This window comes from Plecotus auritus (assembly GCF_963455305.1).
Source record: "Plecotus auritus genome assembly, chromosome: X".
In the NCBI taxonomy this organism is placed as follows: domain Eukaryota; kingdom Metazoa; phylum Chordata; class Mammalia; order Chiroptera; family Vespertilionidae; genus Plecotus; species Plecotus auritus.
Window position 1 is genome coordinate 132,423,725 of NC_137784.1, and position 20,909 is coordinate 132,444,633.

The 20,909-nt window shown below is 47.4% G+C and overlaps 1 pseudogene across 1 annotated transcript; it reads left to right on the forward strand.

The window, feature by feature from the left end:
- LOC308239828 (calreticulin-like) lies at positions 1–1,947 on the forward strand (annotated as a pseudogene). The gene is made up of 3 exons: positions 1–459; positions 659–1,090; positions 1,573–1,947. The product of its transcript is annotated as a calreticulin-like (transcript).
- The last annotated feature ends 18,962 nt before the right edge of the window (positions 1,948–20,909 follow it).

A 20,909-nucleotide genomic window follows, 5' to 3' on the forward strand; every position in this document is an offset into this window, starting at 1 on the left:
ATGCTGCCACCCGTGCTGCTGCTGCTCGACCTTCTCGGCCTGGTCGCTGCCAAACCCGCCATCTCTTCAAGGAGCAGTTTTTGGACGGAGACGGGTGGACCGACCGCTGGACCAAATCCAAACACAAGTCAGATTTTGGCAAATACGTCCTCAGTGCCGGCAAGTTCTATGGTGACCTGGACAAGGATAAAGGGCTGCAGACAAGCCAGGATGCCCACTTTTACGCCTTGTCTGCCAGATTTGAGCCTTTCAGCAACAAGGACCAGACGTTGGTGGTGCAGTTCACTGTGAAACATGAGCAGAACATCGACTGCGGGGGCGGCTATGTGAAGCTATTTCCAGATAGTTTGGACCAGACTGACATGCACGGAGACTCTGAATACAACATCATGTTTGGCCCTGACATCTGTGGCCCTGGGGACCAAGAAGGTTCATGCTATCTTCAACTACAAGGGCAAGAACAGCCGTGGGCAAACTACGGCCCGCGGGCCGGATCCGGCTGTTCTATCCGGTTCTCTTGCTCTCCCCTCCGCTCCTTTACTTTGAATTTATATTAGTTCACACAAACACTCCATCCATGCTTTTGTTCCGGCCCTCCGGTCCAGTTTAAGAACCCACTGTGGCCCTCGAGTCAAAAAGTTTGCCCACCCCGGGCAAGAACGTGCTCATCAACAAGGACATCCGTGGCAAGGATGATGAATTCACACACCTGTGTACACTGATTGTACGGCCCGATAACACCTACGAGGTAAAAATTGACAATAGTCAGGTGGAGTCTGGCTCTCTGGAGGATGATTGGGACTTCCTGCCACCCAAGAAGATAAAGGATCCTGATTCTTCAAAGCCTGAAGACTGGGATCAGCGGGCCAAGATTGATGACCCTACAGACTCCAAACGTGAGGACTGGGACAAGCCCGAGCACATCCCTGACCCCGATGCTAAGAAGCCTGAGGACTGGGATGAAGAGATGGATGGAGAGGGAACCACCAGTGATTCAGAACCCAGAATACAAGGGCGAGTGGAAGCCCTGACAGATTGATAACCCAGATTACAAGGGCACTTGGATTCATCCAGAGATCGACAACCCCGAGTATTCTCCTGATAGCAGCATCTATCCAGGGGTCGTCAAACTTTTTATTTTTTTATTTTTTTAAAAATATATTTTATTGATATTTTACAGAGAGGAAGGGAGAGGGATAGAGAGCTAGAAACATGGATGAGAGAGAAACATCCATCAGCTGCCTCCTGCACACCTCCCACTGGGGATGTGCCCGCAACCAAGGTACATGCCCTTGACTGGAATCAAACCCGGGACCCTTCAGTCCGCAGGCCGACGCTCTATCCACTGAGCCAAACCAGCCTCGGCTCGTCAAACTTTTTAAACAGGGGGCCAGTTCACTGTCCCTCAGACCATTGGAGGGCCGGACTATAGTTAAAAAAAAAAAAACTATGAACAAATTCCTATGCACACTGCGGGCCCAGGACGAGTTGGTTGCTAAGCAGGACAGGCAGCGGCACCCGGCGGGCCGGATAAATGTCCTCGGCGGGCCGCATGTGGCCCGTGGGCCGTAGTTTGAGGGTGCCTGAATTCTATGCTTATGAAAACTTCGCCGTTCTGGGCCTAGACCTTTGGCAGGTCAAGTCTTGTACCATCTTTGACAACGTCCTCATCACCAATGATGAAGCGTATGCCGAAGAGTTTGGCAGCGAGACGTGGGGAGTCACAAAGGCAGCAGAAAAGCAAATGAAGGACAAGCAGGATGAGGAGCAGAGACTGAAGGAGGAGGAGGAGGACAAGAAGCGCAAGGAGGAGGAGGAGGCAGACAAAGACGACGATGAGGACAAAGATGAAGATGAGGAGGACGGGGATGATAAGGATGAGGATGAGGAGGAAGATGCTGCTGCTGGCCAGGCCAAGGATGAGCTGTAGGGGCCACACCATCACTTCCAGGGCTGGACAGAGGCCTGAGCGCTCCCGTCACAGAGCTGGCCGCGCCAAATAATGTCTCTATGAGACTGGAGAACTTTCCTTTTTTCCAGGCGGGTTCCAATTTGGGGTAGATTTTGATATTGTTCCCATCCTCCCCCCTTTTTTATTGGTGTTTTGTCTCTGATTCTCTGTCGGACCCCATCTTTTTTGACATCTTTGCCTTCTTCTGTCCCCTTCTCCCCTTTAGATCTCTTAGTTCCCCTTCCAACCTTGGGGCATGTGGGGTGTGGAGTAGCCCCAGGCCCAAGATTTCATCTGTTCTTCCTGGAGCCCAGAGGGGACAGGAGAAGAGGATGGATCCCTCAGCCCCCCAGCACTGAGGAAGATTTGGGCTCCTAGGGCTTGAGCTTTGATACCCCCACCAGCTCCCTTTCTTCCCTGCCTCCATTACTGGGTCACTTGGTGGAGCAGTGGGTTCTAGCTCAGCTCACACCGAGAATGTAAGAACTACAAACAAAATTTCTATTAAATTAAGTTTTGTGTCTTCAGAAAAAAACACCACACACTTTATTACCTGATTGATCAACATTAGACAATACCGTTTGATAAGAACAATTTTTATTCAAAGATCCAGAAATCACCCCGCTTGAACTTTCTGCCCCCTCTTCTCCCTCCATCCCCGATTTCATTCTGTGAATTACTGTTTCCGTAACCTCACAGTTCCGGAATTTCCATTTCCTTTTGGAAAGGCTCCACAGATGCTTGGCTTTCTTACAGTTCTCTATGTTCATAGACTTAACGCTGACCGTCACTCTTCAGAACATCGTTGCTCCGTGTGTCTGAATTTACTACACTTTGTCATCAAGCATTTTGGCATAGGTTTCAGAATGGTTCCTTTCAGAGAATTACTCATTTCCAAAATGGGATGATTCCACCTGAACAGTCACTGAAGACAACCCGCAGCCTACTTATACCCTGTGGGCCCGCCACCCCAAGCCAAGGCTCACTGGTTTGTCCCTTAGATGTGCCAGTGAATTTGATGATCCTGTTCACTGGCTGGATTCTTCGGAGACATGTCTTCTTTCAGCAGTCTCCCTCCTGAATCCATGGAAAAAGCAATAGCAGTGTCTGCCAAAGAAGAATTAAAAGAATAATAGTAAATGGCACCCTCAAAGTATCATTTTATGTCAATAGAGCACTTGACAATAAAGAAGTCACTGTAATAAATCTCTTTTTTTTTTCATTTTTTAAAATTGATTTCAGAGCGGAAGGGAAAGGGAAGGGAGAAACATCAGTGATGAGAGAGAATCATGGATCAGGTGCCTCCTGCAGGCCTCCCACTGGGGATAGAGTCTGCAACCCAGGCACGTGCCCTGACCCAGAATCAAACTGTGACCTCCTGGTTCATGGGTCGACACTCAACCACCGAGCCACGCCGGCCAGCTGTAATGAATCTTTATGAACTGAGCAATATTTCACTGAAGCAGAGAAAGCGTAATGTGCTAGAAATATGTGAGGAAGAAATGGGAAGCAATTCCACAGTCTTATTCTTGGGGCAAAACAAAGAGAAGGATACAAGTAGGTGTTTTATGGGATGACCAGTCAGGTGCAGGCGCAAGAGGAGACAGAGCACAGGCTTGGGAAAGGAAAGTTTATTATGCTCACGGCTCCTAGAGACAGGAGGCATAGCATGCAGGGCCACGCGGGGAAGCTCCGGGTGGTCAAGAGGTGAGGAAAGAAGGAGAAGGTTCAGGCCAGAGCCTTTATTGGAGTTTCCATGGGAAAGGCATGCACGACAGAGAGAACAGTTTAGGATTGCCTAGTTTGAATGGTCTCGGCAGGCTTTGGGCTATAGGCGTGTCTCTAGTGGAATGGCACCTGGCAGTGGGATGATTAAAGTGGAAGAATATTGCCTCCTGGGCTGTTGGGCCCTTAGAGGAGGTATGGTACTGCATTGGTCAGTTTGCATATCAAAGGCATGCTCCTGAGCTGCCCCTTTGCTATTTGCTATATTGGAGAATTGGCTAATCTCACTCTGTAAGGAGCGGCTATAGGGTCAAGCCTTGGACTGACCTGTGGCAGAGCTACATACAAGTCCCAGCTTGAAGGGCAGAGCCCTCCTAACACAATTAAGCTTGACCTTATAGTCCTCCCTTGTTCCTACGTAGCTAATGGGCTGTGGAAGGTGCAGCAAGTGCTGCCAAAAAAAAGGCTTGAGTAACGAAATAGATTTAAAACTCACAAGAGCCCTGATTGGTTTGGCTCAGTGGATAGAGCGTCGGCCTGCGGACTGAAGGGTCCCAGGTTCGATTCCAGTCAAGGGCATGTACCTTGGTTGTGGGCACATCCCCAGTGGGAGGTGTGCAAGAGGCAGCTGATTGATGTTTCTCTCCCATCGATGTTTCTGACTCTCTATCCCTCTCCCTTCCTCTCTGTAAAAAATCAATAAAATATATAAAATAAAATAAAATAAAACTCACAAGAACATTGTAAACACATTGACCACTCCCCTTGTTTTGCTCTGACTATAAAATAAAGCTTCGGCTTACAGGCTGTCTCTGTTTCCTCATCCAGGCAGTGATCCACATATCCACATGGTCCCAACTGTATTCTCTTGTCTGTCTTCTTTAATCCTTCACTGCCCCTCCTCAGGTTCACCCCTGGCCGTGCTGGACATGGTTTACACTCCAGCCGGGAAGGTCTTTTTAGGATGTCAAACATCATAATATACAGAAAATGTAAAAATATTTACAGTACAGTTGGCTAAAACCATAATCCATGACATTGGTTTTCTAAGTATCAAACTGTGTGCGCTACAGAGAATACATGTGTTTTGTTTTGTTTAAATATATTTTTATTGATTTCAGAGAGGAAGGGAGAGGGAGAGAGAGATTGAAACATCAATGGTGAGAGAGAATCATTGATCCGCTGCCTCCTGCATGCCCCACACAGGGGATTGAGCCCACAACCCGGCCATGTGCCCTGACTGGGAATCGAACCATGACCTCCTGGTTCATAGGTCGATGCTCAACGCTGGCTGGGCTACATGTGTTGTTGTTATTTTTAGTTCCAATGAGAGATTTACAAAAAGTGATCATAGATTACACTGCAAAGGGAATTGGAATCAATCAATCGCTCAAGTGTCCCCGGCTCAGAGAAGCCCTTCCTATTCACACACCTAAAATAGCAGCTGACACTGCTGCTCTGTGCCACTCTACACCTTGGCTCTGCCTCCCTTCCGGGCACCTCTCTCTAATGCTGCAGATTCTAGGTGCGTGTTAGCTTTTATCTCCTCTACTGAGAGGTGAGCACCACGAAGGCAGGGCTGCACCTTTTTTCTGCTCTTTCCAGTGCTTAAAAGGTGCTTGGCTTATTGTCAGCACTCAAATGTCAGTTGATCTAATAGATAAATTCCCCAAACACACTTGCATCTCTATTGCCTTTGTTATCAGTGTCAAGAAGGAAATGGTGTCTTTGTCAGATCGCTTCACTGTTCTAGATCAAGTCTAGAATGATGGGCAGTAGGAAGGTTGCAAATTTAAACAGGGTGACAGGGAAGGCCCAATTCATAGAGATGCACGAGAAAGATGATGAACATAAAACCTGAGTGGTAGGTAAGGGGAGGCAACCTCGTGACTGTAGGGTCCAGCCTCTCCAGACAAGAGAAGCTTAGATGGACTTTCTGGGTAATGATCTGGCCTCAGGAAGTTCCATTCTGTAGAAGCCAGTGGGCAAGGTCACAAGACTGTTGGGAAACAGGGCTCTCCAGTGGAGTATCTGGCAGGGCTGGGATGGGGACCAGGGACCGATGTGTCTGTCTTTTGCATCACACTTTTCAAATCCAGACTGGCTGCCCCCAAGCCTGGGACCTGGAGTCAGGCTGGACCCTCCTTTTGGGGGGTCCTTCCCCTCTGTCCTCTATTGAATTTTGTGTCCCTGTTGCCCTTGTGTCCCACTATCATGTTTACCTCACAGTTCAGGGGAGGGGGGGCATATTTTCCAGCCTCTTCCAGAGAAAGTGTGTAAGGGAGAGAAATTTTTGAGAACTTGCATGTCTGAGAAAGTCTCCATTCTGCCTTTGGATATCAGTGATAATTTGGCTACTTATAGAATTCTAGGTTGGAAATTTTTTCCCTCCAGCAACTAGAAGGAATTGCTGCATTAGCTTCTTATTCCAGGGTTGACCATTCTGACTCCTGACTCTTTTTTTTAATTTATTTTTTTAATTTTTTTTTATTTCAGAGAAGAAGGGAGAGAGAGATAGAAATATCAATGATGAGAGAAAATCATTGATTGGCTACTTCTTACATGCCCCACAGTGGGGATTGAGCCTACAACCTGGGCATGTGCTCTGACTGGGAATTGAACCATGACTTCCTGGTTCATAGGTTGATGCTCAACCACTGAGCTGGCTGGGCTGACTCCTGACTCTTTACACAGAACTCTGGCTCCTCTCTCTGGAAGCTTGTTGAATCTTCCCTTTGTCTCAGTGCTCCAAAGCAAGCATGTCAAACTTGTAGCCTGTGGGCCACATGAGGCCCACAATGAATATCTTTGCTGCCCAGCCAATTTAAAGGTATGTAAGAAACATTTTAATAAAAATTTTATAACTTAATTTTTACAATATCCTGTTATACATAATCTATCTATATAATAGAGGAATATACAAATTAGCTAGGACTCCGTAACATCACGACTGAACAGCAGGGACCTGAGGCTGCATGTCGCCTGGCCAGGGTGAGGGACCTCAGGCGACGCCCCCTGCCCTGTGGGGCTTGATAGGGGACCTCAGGCCATGCCCCTGCCCCAGCGCCATGCTAGGAGACCTCAGGCCACGCCCCCCACCCCGGCGCCCGACCGGGGAACCTCAAGCCACATCCCCCGCCCAGCGGGGCTTAATGGGGACCTCAGGCCATGCCCCCTGCCTGGCGGGGCTTGACAGGGGACCTGAGGCTGTGCCCTCCACCTGGTGCTTGGCTGGGGGACCTAAGGCTGTGCCCCCCACCCAGAGGGGTTTGATGGGGGTGGGGCCGGCTGGGTCTGGGTCTCCTGTGTTTTTGAAGCACCTGCAGGTGGTGGGCGGGGACTTGACTCTAGGTCCCGCAGCATGCCCCAGACTCTGACAGGAGGGAGATTTTCATATACATTTTACTAATTTTCTTTCATCTCTGACACTTCTATTATAGAGAAAGGGCAAATAGCAATATTAAAATATTTCCTCTAATTAATTCCCTTTTAATGTGCACGAAATTCGTGCACCAGGCCACTAGTATATCCTATTTAATAAAAGAGTAATATGCAAATTGACCATCACTCCAACACACAAGATGGCTGCCCCCATGTGGACACAAGATGGCCACCACAAGATGGCCAGCAGGGAAGGGCAGTTGGGAGGGACCAGGCCTGCAAGGGAGGGCAATTGTGGGCAATTAGGCCAGCAGGGGAGGGCAGTTGGGAGGAACCAGGCCTGCAAGGGAGGGCAGTTGGGGGCGATCAAGCCTGCAGGGGAGGGCAGTTAGGGGTGACCAGGCCAGGAGAGGAAGGAAGTTGGGGGCAACCAGGCCTGCAGGGAAGGGCAGTTGGGGGGGGGGACCCAGGCCTGCAGGGGAGAGCAGTTGTGGGGGACCAGGCCTGCAGGGGAGGGCAGTTAGGGGTGACCAGGACTGCAGGGGAGGGCAGTTAGGGGTGACCAGGCCTGCAGAGGAGGGCAGTTAGGGGCAAACAGGCTGGCAGGGGAGCAGTTAGGCATCAATCAGGCTGGCAGGGGAGTGGTTAGGGCAGCCGTGGGCAAACTACGGCCCGCGGGCCGGATCCGGCTGTTCTATCCGGTTCTTTTGCTCTCCCCTCCACTCCTTTACTTTGAATTTATATTAGTTCACACAAACACTCCATCCATTCTTTTGTTCCGGCCCTCCAGTCCAATTTAAGAACCCATTGTGGCCCTCGAGTCAAAAAGTTTGCCCACCCCTGGGTTAGGGGGTTATCAGGCTGGCAGGCAGAAGCGGTTAGGGGCAATCAGGAAGGCAGGCAGGCGAGCAGTTGGGAGCCAGCAGTCCTGGTGCAGGCTGGGCTCAGGTACACACACCCCCCATGCACGAATTTCATGCACCGGGCCTCTAGTATATATATAAAAGCCTAATATGCAAAGTGTCCCCTTGAGTGGAAGTTCAACTGACCAGGCTTGCTATGATGTGAACCTACATTTCTATGAAAATGGAAGCTTTTATTTTTTTGTGGCCCACATAAACTTAAACCTTGTTTATTTGGCCCATGTTAGCCTTTGAGTCTGACATGCTTGCTCTAAAGTATCAGGAGGCTGTACCCTGGAGAGGGTCTGTTTCCACCCATATCCTAGGCATTTGGTGGTCCTTCTCAGTTTGGCAGCTCCTGTCCTTCAGTTCTGGGAAAGCGACTGGAAGCACAGTCTCCCAGAGGAGACACTTCTGACACCCAGCCTGGGGACCTGGATCAGGGTGCAAAGGAAGGGATCTGAGCATGCAGGCTGCAGACATTCACAGGATCACCCTGTTCCAGGTAGAACTTCACTGCCCTCAATGGTGTCTCACAATCCACTGACCCCTTGTTTTGCCCTCTCCAGAAAATAAAGCTCCCAATTTCCCCCAGCTCCAGTTTCTGCACCCTTGGCTCCCTCCCTGCCAGCTTGTGATCTGACGTTCTGAGCATTGCTGTTACTTCACGTCCTGGCCAACACTTGGTATTATCGGAGCTGGGACTTTTAATTCTTGCCAATCTGGTGGCTGTGCAGTGGTATCTTGTTGTGGATTCATGTTTATAAAAAGTTCTACTTTTGTGAGCTGCCTGTTCAAGCCTCTTCCCATTTTTAATGGAGTTGTTGGTCTTTTTCTTATTAAACTGTAATTCTTTATTTTGTCTATGAGTGCCATAGTTAGGCTGGACTGTGGGACTGTCATCCACAAACAGGAAGATTGCCTTTTCAGAAGGAAGCTGGATCCTTTTCCTAATGATCCACATGAACTGAGCCTTAGTGATGTCAGATGGAACCAGATACTTCCGTTTGTCAATGTCAGCAACCTGAGAGCCTGAGACTTTTCCACGCTCACCGGAACCCGGTTGAGATATTTTGCTCGGATCTTCGCGGATTCCACGCATCTGTGTTCCAGCGAGTGGTCCTCCTTAAACAGCCACTTCCTGATGGGGTCAGTGACTATAAGACAGTGCACTCTGCTTCTGACTAAAGCTCACAACCACGTTTCTCATTAAGATTCCCCTATCTGGCATTTCTTGGAAATATATCTGGGTCAACATGACCCAGGTTTAACCCACACAACTCCTAAAGACATGGTAGATTTTCAGCCCTTGGCACACTAACCGGCTTCGCACCTCTTTCTCTGCAGCTCTCCCTGAGAGCTGCACTTGACACCAGCCTTCTCTAGCTGGCTGCCTCGCTGCACTTGGACACGTGTTCCTCATCTCTCTGGCTGAGACGGTTGCTTTCACAGTTTAGAGCAAGCATGTCAAACTCAAAGGCTAACACGGACCAAATAACCAAGGCTGAAGTTTGTGTGGGCCGCAAAACAGCAAAAGCTTCCATTTTCATAGAAACGTAGGTTTATTTCGATAGAGACACACTGAATACAAAGGGCTGAAATAAATGAGTCATCACTGACATAAAATAACAGAACATTTTAATAAAAATTAATCTTTTTTTCTTGAACATTCACTTACCAGACACTGAATAACTGCCCTAATTAATAAGCGTCACGCAAATAAACCTATTTTTCTTGTTCTCCGAAAGTGAAATATTTCTTGTTGCTCACACCAAACAAGTCAGTCCAAGACTAAAGACGTGGCCATCGGCTGCTAAAATATTCGCTGCTAGTATGAGTGGAGAGAAATGGTGCGCCTGCGCCTAAGGCGCATAAGGGAAATGAATGCAACACGATTATAGTCATCAGTCATTAGTGAACATTGTAGTTTGTTATTAATAATTACGTCGTATAACAGGATATTGTAAAATTTAAGTTATTAAATTTTTATTAAAACCTTTTTTTATATACGGTTATATTGGCTGGGCCGTAAAAATAGTCGTTGTGGGCTTCATGTGGCCCGTGGGCCACGAGCTTGACATGCTTGGTTTAGAAGTTTCCTCCATGAGTCCCTCACTTCAGGATAGATGGCTGCCGTCAGAGCAGAGCCTTGGCCCTCAGGAAGTCCCAGCAGTGCATTGTTAGGGTTCTTTAGTCTCCCCACCCCATTCCCCCCACTCATGCCCTCACCCCCCTCGGGCCTTGCTTCCCAGGAGGGCTGAACCTTGATTGCAGCAAATGAGCAGGTTTCTAGTCTCTTGTTTGTCTAAGTCTGGTGACCACTTGAGTTTCTGGTTCACCGGTTCATCTTGGTTAGTTCCTCTTGTCTTTCATGGTTTGAGACTGAAAGTCTTGTTTCTGTGAACCACGACTGTGTTCCAGGACATTGACCAGATCCCTTTGGCACGTTTGTCTTCTAGTGGAGAAAGCAGAGCCTGGGTAAGGTGTCCTGTCTCCCAGACTGAAGTGACACCACTGGTGGTCCTCTCTGTGCTTCTAGTCCAAGGGCCAACCCCAGCCCAGTAGCCCTCCCTGTGGGCCCAGGGGGTCTGTTTACACGTAGCTTCTAGCTCTCACTGCAGAACTGGTTCTGCCTGTTTTCTGTGGTTGATGCCTGTGAGTTCTGTTCCCTGAAGTCAGTTACAGCTCAAGGAGACCAGGACATGTTGCTTGTCTGTCCACTAAGGAAAGTACATGCAAGTAGCTGTAGAAATGGGACAGGTTTGCAAAAGAACCACCCCGTGAGAATGGCTTCCCGGGGAGGAGTTTGGTTCCTGGGGGCACCTAGGGTCCCTGTGACATTTGCAGCACAGCTGTGTGTGTGTGTGGGGGGGCGGTTCTGAGTCTTGTACTGGAAGGGAAGTAAGTGGAGTCTGGCCAGCTCATGAGGCCAACCTCTACCTGAGCTCCTAGACCTAGAGGCTGGTTCTGACTGCTTTTTCTTTCTTTCTTCCCCTCTGAAGAACCAGAGGAATCCCAGGAAAATACACAAGCAGGCAAAGGCAGGAGAATCTGTGGGTCCCAGCTCCCTGTCTGTGTGCTCCAACGAAGTACCACCTTTCTGTAGTGTTGCGAGAAACAGGAGCAGCCCCCACACCTGTCAGTCCACACCCAGGAGTTCCCACGCTTATCCAAACACGCCCAGAAAGCCCGGCTGGCATGGCTCAATGATTGAGCATCGACCTATGAACCAAGAGGTCACGGTTCAATTCCTGGTCAGGGCACATGTTCGGTTGGGGGCTCCATCCCCAGTAGGGGGTGTGCAGGAGGCAGCCAATCAATGATTCTCTCTCATCATTGATGTTTCTATCTCTCTCTCCCTCTCCCTTTCTCTCTGAAATCAATAAAATATATTTTTAAAAAGCAAAATGACAAATATGAAATGAGGTGCAGGGCCACTCCGGCTGGGCATATTTTTTAAAATGTATATAAAAAAAAAACACGCCCAGGGAGACCCTAAAACTCCATACCCAATGAAGACCCTCAGTGTGGGCACTGTCACAGTGGTGGAGGGGACTTCTGTCCTCACAGGAGGTCTTCTTGACAGTTTCCAGCTTGCAGGCCACTTAGAGAGGAATCTTCTGCTGGGTGAGGGCAAGGCTTTTTCTTTGTATGCTTATCAGTGGGAGGAGTTTCCTGTGAAGAGCATCTTTGCGCATTTCCGGAACAAATGAACATACTGAGGCTCTCTGAGCTGATGGAACGCCTACTTCAATTGGTTCCAAAGACTCCCAGGAGGAAGACACTAAACAATGTTTAAGCTCACACCTCTGGTGATGTAAAAGCACTCATCCCTCAGGGTTCTGAAACAGAAGAAACCACAGGCTGGGTCAGAGCCCAGGCAGGTTTCCTCAGCAAAGCCCTCACCGCAATCCCCTCCCCTCTCAGGGGCTTTCCCCAGCTTCGTAGAGCTGGCACCAGGGCCCTGGACCACCCTCACACCCTGGTCCAGTGTGGTCCCAGGGTGGAGGGCCTCATCAAGTAGCCTGATTTCTCTTTGACCTTGAGGAGAGGGAGGTGCAGGAGACCTGCCCTGTCAAGGGCAGGTGGGTAGGGAAAGCTGCAACCAGGCTTCAAGGTCATTGGGATGGAACTGGGGTGGTGAGAGCCAGGACAGCGAGAACCTGGCCAGGCTGAATGTCAGCAACCCAGTGGCCACAAGGAAGGAAATGGGCCTTCTGTGCCCACACCCCAGGCCACACCCAAAGGGCTGGTGCCAGAGCAAGGAGCAGGGTCTGAGCAAGACACTGCACAGGGCCCAGCCAGCATAGCTCAGTGGTTGAGCATCGACCTATGAACCAGGAGGTCATGGTTGGGTTCCCAGTCAGGGCGCATGCCCGGGTTGCAGGCTGATCCCCTGTGTGGGGCGTGAATGAGGCAGCCAATCAATGATTCTCTCTCATCATTGATGTCTCTATCTCTCTCTCCCTCTCCTTTCCTCTCTGAAATCAATAAAAATACTTTTTTTAAAGAAAGAAACTGCAGAGGAAGTTCCTGAGGTGGCTTTTCTGATAAGGACTTGTGAAACAGAAAGAGACTGATTTCAACCATCAACAATAATACATTTCAACCAAGCACACTTTATCCTTCTCTTCTTTCTATACAAATTATGTTTAAAAATCATTGTCATATGAAGATGTGATCAAAGAGTTCGCAGCCAAAATGTTGGAAGAAAAAGATAATACAAGTATGTCAAGTGGAAAAGATAATAACAATAGTGCTTTGTTGGCTTTTGTTATTTTTGTGGTATTTGTCAGCTTTTTAAAATTTGAAATTTGTTGTGATTTATTTTCTCCTTCTACATCAATGTACACTTTTGGAACTAACTTTATATTCTTTTTCTTAAAGAACAATGCAAATTGTGTAAACTTCAGGTCCCATACTATGTGGATCTGCCCTTTGGTTTAGCTGTTTTGAGATTAAATAAATTTTAAAAATTAATCTTGTGGGGATAATATCATCTGTGCATAGAGGTAATTTCTAAATACTCAAAAAGGAAAAGAAAAATCATCAAAATAATATAATTTTTGGTTATTACACTCTAATACAATGATTTGCAGCCTTTTTCATCTCATGGCACACACTAAAATTCTATGGCACACCAAAATATATTTTATACTAGAGGCCTGTTGCACGAAGATTCGTGCAATAGGCCTTCCTTCCCCTGGCTGCCGGCACCGGTTTTCCTCTGGCAACCGGGACCCAGGCCTTCGCTCTGGCCACCGCCTTCCGTCTTGGCTCTGGCCGCTCCTATAGCTCCCTCCGCCCCCACCCTCCCCTTCATAGCAGGCTTCCTGCCCCACCTGGCCACTCCGTGCCTGTGTATGCAAATTAACCTACCAATTTTTGTTGGGTTAATTTGCATATTCACTCCTGATTGGCTGGTGGGCGTCGCGGAGGTATGGTCAAATTGCATCTTTCTCTTTTATTAGTGTAGATTTTTTGCCAATCTGACAAAAAATAGATATAATTTTGATTCATTCACACCAGACGGCTATTGTTGTATTGACTGTTGTCATTTTTTTTTTTTATTTGACAATCTAAGGGGAAAGAGGTCAGTGCCCCTGACTAAAAGTCAGGTACTGTATTGCATGGGGATTTTTTTAGTTTGTTTTTGTTGTTAACCCTCACCCGAGGATACTTTTCCATTGTTTCCAGAGAGAATGGAAGGGAGGGGGAGAGACGCAGAGAGAGAAACATTGATGTGAGAGGGACACATTGATTGGTTGCCTCCACCAGGGTCAGGGATCGATCGAGCCTGCAACCAAGTTACATGACCAGAATCAAACCTGGGACCTTTCAGTTTGTGGGCCGACACTCTATCCACTAAGCCAAACTGGCTAGGGCTGTATTGCATGTTTTAAAAATTCTTGCAGCACACTGGTTGAAAATTGCTGCTCTAATAAGTAAAAATAAAATATATGTAAATAACCATATAAAACCAGTTAGGCTATTAGTAAAAGTCTAAACAGTAGTCCTATTTCCTTCATACACTCTTTCTCTGTCTAAAAAAGTTCTTGGATGAGGAGAAAATGAAAAACAAATTTTTTTTCTTTAATTGCTGTCATGTTATGGTGCTAACTTATAGGATAAGGAATAAAGAAAGGCACTTTGGCCAAAACCGGTTTGGCTCAGTGGATAGAGCGTCGGCCTGCGGACTGAAGGGTCCCGGGTTCGATTCCGGTCAAGGGCATGTACCTTGGTTGCGGGCACATCTCCAGTAGGAGGTGTGCAGGAGGCAGCTGATCGATGTTTCTAACTCTCTATCCCTCTCCCTTCCTCTCTGTAAAATATCAATAAAATATATTAAAAAAAAAAAAAAAAGAAAGGCACTTTGGCCCTAGCCAGGTTGGCTCAGTGGACAGAGCGTTGGCCCTCTGGACTGAAGGGTCCTGGGTTCGATTATGGTCGGGGACATGTACCTCGGTTGCAGGCTTGATCCCCAGCCGGCCCGTGAGGGCGCATGCAGGAAGGCAACCAATCGATGTGTCTCTCTCACATCGATGTTTCTCTCTGTCTCTCCCCCTCCCTTTCATTGTCTCTAGAAATCAATGGAAAAAATATCCTTGGGTGAGAATTAACAACAACAAAAAAGACACTTTGCTATCAAACCAAGTATTAACAGTTTAAAGAAGTGTCAGGGACCTCTTCTGTATTAAACACTCTTACCAATATTTCAAGGGCTTTAGCAATATAGGGGAGACAGATGGGGAAGTGGCCTGTGAGCCTGATGGGAATGGAAGAGCAGAGAGGAAGTCCTTGACTCCTGAGGTTCACTCTGCCCCACGAGCCTCCATGGACCAAGGAGCCAGCGCCAACAGTTGGGAGATTCCTCAAGTCCCCGCCAGTTACAGGATTCTAAACTGAGAACTGCGTGGCCTTGGGTTACAAAGGCCCTGGTCATTGCATTTATCGCCCAATGACGCACACAACTCATTTTTTGTGTGATAAAAGTTTTTGGACCCCTCTTATCAAGTTGTGGCCTTAGTAAAATAAAGCCAAGAAAATAACCTAAAACTCCAAGTTCCTTCAACATTTCATTGCAAGGTAAAGCCTTGAAAAATTACATTGTTTTGTTCCTTTAAAAAATAGCTCTTTCTTCTTCCCAATTTTATCTTAGTATAAAATATCATGCAAACGCTACATTTGGGTTTTTGCAAGATTTGAAATTTCTTTCTTTCTTTCTTTCTTTCTTTCTTTCTTTCTTTCTTTCTTTCTTAATCCTCACCCAAGGATATTTTCCCACTGATTTTTTTTTTTAGAGAAAGTGGAAGAAAGAGGGAAAGATAGAGAGAAACATCAAAGTGAGAGAAATATTCATTACCCAGGTTCAAAGCTGCTTCCATGTTTTTAGGTATTTGTTACAGCAGCACTCCCACTATTTTGGTACCAGTTTAATGTCTTAGTCTGTTTGGGCTGCTGTAACACATACTTTGATACAAAAAACTTTATCAAATGGAAAACTTTCAACTCATGATACTTATCCTATAGATCAGAAACATTATTTCTTACATTACATATCTATGGCTATGCAAATGTAAGCACATGAGTTGAACTAAATTGAGTTAAAATAACAAATGTCTTTATTTTAAAAATTGATCCTTTTAAATTTCCAACCAGAGCAATAATTATGTAGTCCTACAAAGGTACTCCATTTTGTAAAGTGAGTCATTTTTATTCATCAGCTATAATCATACTCTTCTTAAATGTCAACTTACTATGATTTCTAAGATTTCCTAATCCATTGATTTTGAGACCTTGGATGAATAATAAATTGAGGTAATGAGCAAGTAAGCTCTATCTGAACAATTTCCAAAGTAATTACAATTCATAGAGACAGAGAATGCAGAAGCATGTAGTTACTTTTTACTTATATATTCTTGCCTGTGTATAAACACAATTGCCCCTCATAACATTCTAATTAAATTCAGAAAATCACTGTAGTGTAACATTGTTTTGCACTCTGCCTGATTGTTTTAATTATATTTTAAAACCTTAGGAGCTCAAAGTCTTAGAGCTTTAAATAATATTGCCATCTGAACATCTTTTACTGTGACTGTATATAAATGTAAATTTGCATAATGCATATAAAGGCGCACTAAGTCAATAAATGTTTTAAAAGCTTATGTATAATACAGTAAAGAGGCCTCGGTGCTCAGAAGAAAAAAAGTTTTTAAGTAATCAATATTTTTTCAGCATAGGTATTCTACCTGGAGGGCAGGAGTTTTTTCTCACCCTAGTAGGAACTGGCAGCTCAAAATATGTCAACAGAGTTGCTTTTCTGCTGTCCCGCACTAGGTATGGGTATTTCGCAAATGAGGCCAATTATAAGAAAACTAAAGGCCCAGTGCATGAAATTCGTGAACTGGTAGGGCCCCTAGTGGCTGCCTGCTGCTGGCCAGGTACTCTCCCCCTTCCCCCAGCTGGCCCTGCCACCTGGTTGAACTCCCAGAGGAACTCCCTGTTGAGAGGACAATTTGCATACTATGCTTTGATTATATAGGACTAGAGGCCCGGTGCAGAAATTTGTGCATGGGGGGGGTCCCCTCAGCCCAGCCTGCACCCTCTCCAATCCGGGACCCCTGGGGGAATGTCCAACTGCCAGTTTAGGCCCGATCTCCAGTATTGGGCCTTAACCGGCAGTCGGACATCCCTCTCACAATTTGGGACTGCTGGCTCCTAACTGTTCACCTGCCTGCCTGCCTTATCATCCCCAACTGCCCCCCCTGCTGGCCTGGTCACCCCTAACTGCCCTCCCCTGCCAGCCTGGTCACCCCTCACTGCCCCCCCTGCCAGCCTGGTTGCCCTCAACTGCCTCCCCTGCCAGCCTGGTCGCCCTCAACGCCCATGGGCCAGGTCCTCCACAACTGCCCTCCCTGCTAGCCTTGTCGCCCCTCACGGCCCCCATCTACTGGCCTGGTTGCCCCTCACTGTCCCCCCCCCCTGCTGGCCTGATCACCCCTCACTAACCCTCCTGCCAGCTTGGATGCCGCCAACTGCCCCCATGCTGGCCTGGTCACCCCACGCAGACTGCTGGTCAGTTGTTTGGTCGTCCCTCACTAACCCCCCTGCCAACCTGGTTGCCCCGCACAGCCTGCTGTTCAGTCGTTTGGTTGTCCCTCACTAACTCCCCCGCCGGCCTGGTCACCCCATGCAGCCTGCTGTTTGGTCATTACTGTGAGGGCATCCTGACCAATTTGCATATTACCCTTTTATTAGTATAGACTAGTGGCCCGGTGCACGAAATTCATGCACATTAAAGGGGGATTAGAGGAAACAATTTAATATTGCTATTTGCCCTTTCTCTATAATAGAAGTGTCAGAGATGAAAGAAAATTAGTAAAATGTATATGAAAGCCTTCCTCCTATCAGAGTCTGGGGTACACCACGGGACCCAGAGTCAAGTCCCCGCCCACCCACATGCACCTCAAAATCTCGTGAGACCCAGACCTGGCTGCCCCACCTCCCTCATTGGGATAGATACAGACCTGGCTAGTCCCACCCTTGTCAAGCCCCGCCAGGCAGGGAACATAGCCTCAGGTCCCCTGGCCCGGTGCCGGGACAGGGGCCATGGCCTGAGGTTCCCCAGCCCAGACTGAGGTGGGGGGGCGTGCCTTGAAGTCCCCTGTCAAGCCCCACCAGGTGTGGGACATGACCTGAGATCCCCTGTCAAGCCCCACTGGGTGGGGGGCATGGCTTGAGGTCCCCCGTCAAACCCTGCCAGGCAGGGGGGGGGCACAGCCTCAGGTCCCCCGGCCAGGCACCGGAAGGGGGGAACAGCCTCAGGTCCCCTGTCAAGCCCCATTGGCAGGGGGGTGCAGCCTCAGGTCCCCCCTGGGTGGGGGATGCGGCCTGAGTTCCCCCAACCCAGCACTGGGGGTGCACCTTGAGGTCCCCTGTCAAGCCCCGCCAGGCAGGGGGGCACAGCCTCAGATCTGCTGGCTTGGTGCTGGGGCGGGGGGTGCAGCCTGAGGTCCCCAGGCCTGGTGCCAAGGTGGGGTGTGTGGCCTGAAGTCTCCTGTCAAGCCCCACCTGGTGGAGGGCGTGGCCTGAGGTCCCCCCCGCCTGGCACTGGGGCAGGGGGAGCAGCCTGAGGTCCCTTAGCCCAGCACCAGGATGGGAAGCGCACATTGAGGTCCCCTGTCAAGCCCCATGGGGGCGGGGGAGGGCATAGCCTCAGGTCCCTGCTGATTGCTTGTTAAGGCTCCTTATGGGAACTTGGCTTCAGCCATCTTTGTGATGGAGTGATGGTTAATTAGCATATTCCCTCTTTATTAGATAGGATAAGCAGGCAAACAAAACAAGCAGCCAAGCTTCTTCCTTGGTGGAGGAGCTAAAATTCCTACTAGTTATCATGTTACTTTCGCCTATCAAATATTGTGACTCTGGTTTCACTGTCAAGGCCATGGGCATTTCTGGGTATAGGACACCTGTGCTCTTATCAAGCAACTGACCACTTTCCTCTCACAACTCTCTTTGATACTGGCCTTCTCTTAAGATCAGTCCTCAGATTAATAGCAATTCTGACAAGGGTCTTCTCCACGCCACCATCCTTGGTAGATGGCTGCTCGGTAGTGCCAAGGTTTGCTCCTTCGCCTGGTATTGGATGATCTATTGCAGGGAGCATATGAATAAAGGGAGGGATCTGAAATAATGAGGCATGATCAGATTGTGCCTGTTATTCAAAACAACTCAATGAGATTTTAAAAGCTACCCGATCAATTTTTCAAAATGTCATTAATTTAAATGTGTTTGGGTAATAAGGTATGAAACACTGATCCAGGCTGCATTGTGGATGAATCTCAGGAACATGATGCTAAGTGAAAGAACACAGACACCAAAGGTCATAGTGTATTATTCCATTTATATGAAATGTCCAGAACAGGCAAATTCATAGACAGAAAGCACATTAGGGCTTGCCGGGGGCTGGAGGGAATAGGGAATGGCAAGCGACTGCTAATGGTACAGGGTTTCTGTTTAGAATAATGAAAATGTTCTGGAATTAGATAGTAGTGATAATTGTACAACATTGTGAATGCACTAAGCTCCGCTAAATTGAATTGTACACTTTAAGATGGTTAATTTTACATTACATGAGTTTCACTTCAATTAAACAAATTAAAATATGTTTTGATAATTGCATAACTTCTGAGGATGAATTTTAAATTGCTTGTATTTTTATGTGAGCGCTAACACATGTGCTCTCAGCACAATAACTTTAATACCTTCGGAAAGATCATATTCCAAGGTTAAAATCCTCTTGTTTATTAATAGCTTTAGTGACACACAAAATGGACAGATTGTCAGGTCCAAGGTGGCTGGAAGCAAATGGCCCAGCAGGACAGTGTCATGGTGCACAACCTGGCTACTGTATCCACATCATGGTTTGTCAAGTGGTGACAACATGGACACTGTTACTTGGGAAGGGGCAGTGCCACTGTCACAAACCCATACAATCCCCCATCAGAGATCTCCATGCCGACTGCTTAACAACTTCTTCCTGTCCATTGGGTTTTCTCTGAGATGTGGGGACTGACAGAGCACTTCTTATTGGATGGGTGGATAGTCATCACAACCACTCCATTTAAAGGGGCCGTTCTTGCCCCACCAGCGTGGCTCAGTGGTTGAGCATCAACCTATGAACCAGAAGGTCACAGTTCAATTCCCAAACAGGGCACATGCCTGGGTTGCAGGCTTGGTCCCCAGTAGGCAGTCAATCAATGATTCTCTCTCATCATTGATGTTTCTGTCTTTCCCTCTCCTCCCTTCTTCTCTGAAATCAATAAAAATCTTTTTTTAACAAAATCTGGTCCAGTAATACTTATATCAGACAAAATAGATTAAAACAAATAAACAAAAAACAATTGCTCCCATTCTGTATGTCTTTTTGCAATATGACTTGGCCACTCCTCCTCCCAACAAGAGACAAAGTCTATTTCCCCTTTCGTTGACCAGGGCTGGCCCTGTGATTTGCTTTGACTAATAGAATGCGGCAGAATTGACATTGGGTAACTCCCAGGCCTAAGCCAGAAGAGGCTTTGCAGTTTCCATATTTGTCCTCTTGGAAGCCATTACCAGGGAAAGAAGAGGCCTGGCTCGAGAGGCCCTGGAGGATGTGATGAGATGTGGAAGAGAATAATACAACCCAGCTAAAACCAGCCCATGCCACACATGGGAACAAAGTCATCTTGGATGTTCCATCCTTGGCTAAGCTCCCAGTGAAGTCACACGAGAGACCCCAATCAACACCATGAAGAGCAAAGAACCATCCCCCAGAGCTAAGTCAATGCATAAGCTCATCAAAAATAACAAATCATTGTCAGTGTAGAACACTAACTTTTGGAATGACTTGCTATACAGCACCAGATCGCAGATATACTTGAAATCCAGACCAAATCACAGAGTGCATGTAAACCAAGAATAGCCTGAAACTACCTGAAAAAGCTACCTCAACCTGTAGAGAACTAAAGCTCAAGATTCCTAGACAAACCCTAAACAGAAGAAGATTTCCTGAGGTAGGCTGCTGGCCCAAGACCAGTGGAATAAGACATAATTACAAAAGACTTTCAGGGAACAAGTGAAACTGGTGAGGGAGAGCCAGCTGTCATTAACTGTCCTGGAATACTCTTGGCATTGTCCTTAGTGTCACATTTTCTAATATTCATGCAATGAAACCTTTTCTCCTTGTTCTGTCTCTCTTTCTCCATGGAATAGGTTATGCTTCTGCAGACTGGACTGCACAGCCCACTGACATCAGGATCACATTAGATTTCATAGATGCCACCATTGGAAAGGGAAGTATTGTAATGCAGAAAATGCTTAAGAAAACCTGAAGGCAATGACCACAGAGCGAGATTCAGATACTCGCATAACGAATGATTGGAAAACCCACAACTAGCCTTTGATAGAGG